The following is a 1,024-nucleotide window of genomic DNA, read 5'->3' as shown; positions in this document are numbered from 1 at the left end:
GCTTATTGTATTTTTGAAGTGCCAATGGTATGCTAAGATTACTAGAAACCAGATAACAAACACAGATTCATTTCAAGAAATAAAATGATTTTTAATAAATATCATACCAAAAAAACACAGGATTTAAGTTTCTATATATAATACATACATAATTTTAAAGTGCTTCTAAAACATCATGAATGTGTTTAAAGATACTTCCTGACTGACAAATAGTGCTTTCAGTGCATGAGAGAGGATGGCCAGAAGAGGTAGATCCGGAGAAGTTCAGGTCAGCATTGAAAAGTGATCCATTGACCCATTTTATACAGAAAAAAGTATCTATAATACCTTTTGCAAGCTACTGCGTAGAGAAAAATACTGTGGAAGGAGGAAAGGCAAAAAGGATAAATTTGTCAGTAAGTGCTGTTTCATTGTGTAAGTTCTAAATTTGGGGGGAGCAACAAGATAAATAGGGGTGATAACTGCATTATATAAAGGATGAATTGGAGTAAGGAAAGACATGAGGCAGGAAAAACAATTAGGAAGTTATTGCAACAATCCTAGTAAGAGCTAATCACTATCATCACCACCATCATTATTCAACAAAAAATAACAATAGCTAGCATTTATATAGTGCTTTTAGATTTGTAAAGTGCTTTCCAAATATTATGTCACTTGAACCACAGTACAATTTTGGGGTAACTGATGATTATCCCTATTTTACAGTTGGAAAAAAATGAGGCAGACAGAGGTTAAATAACTTGCCCATAGCTACATAGCTAGTAAATGTCTGAGACTAGATCTCTCTCTCTCTCTCTCTCTCTCTCTCTCTCTCTCTCTCTCTCTCTCTCTCTCTCTCTCTCTCTCTCTCTCTCTCTCTCTCTCTCTCTCTCTCTCTCTCTCTCTCTCTCTCTCTCTCTCTCTCTCTCTCTCTCTCTCTCTCTCCCTCTCTCTCTCTCTCTCTCTCTCTCTCTCTCTCTCCTCTCTCTCTCTCTCTCCTCTCTCTCTCTCTCTCTCTCTCCCCTCTCTCTCTCTCCCTCTCTCC

The sequence above is a fragment of the Macrotis lagotis genome, chromosome 8 (assembly GCF_037893015.1).
Source record: "Macrotis lagotis isolate mMagLag1 chromosome 8, bilby.v1.9.chrom.fasta, whole genome shotgun sequence".
Lineage (NCBI taxonomy): Eukaryota > Metazoa > Chordata > Mammalia > Peramelemorphia > Peramelidae > Macrotis > Macrotis lagotis.
The sequence above is the reverse complement of the archived record's forward strand: the minus strand, read 5'-3'. Positions refer to the sequence as shown.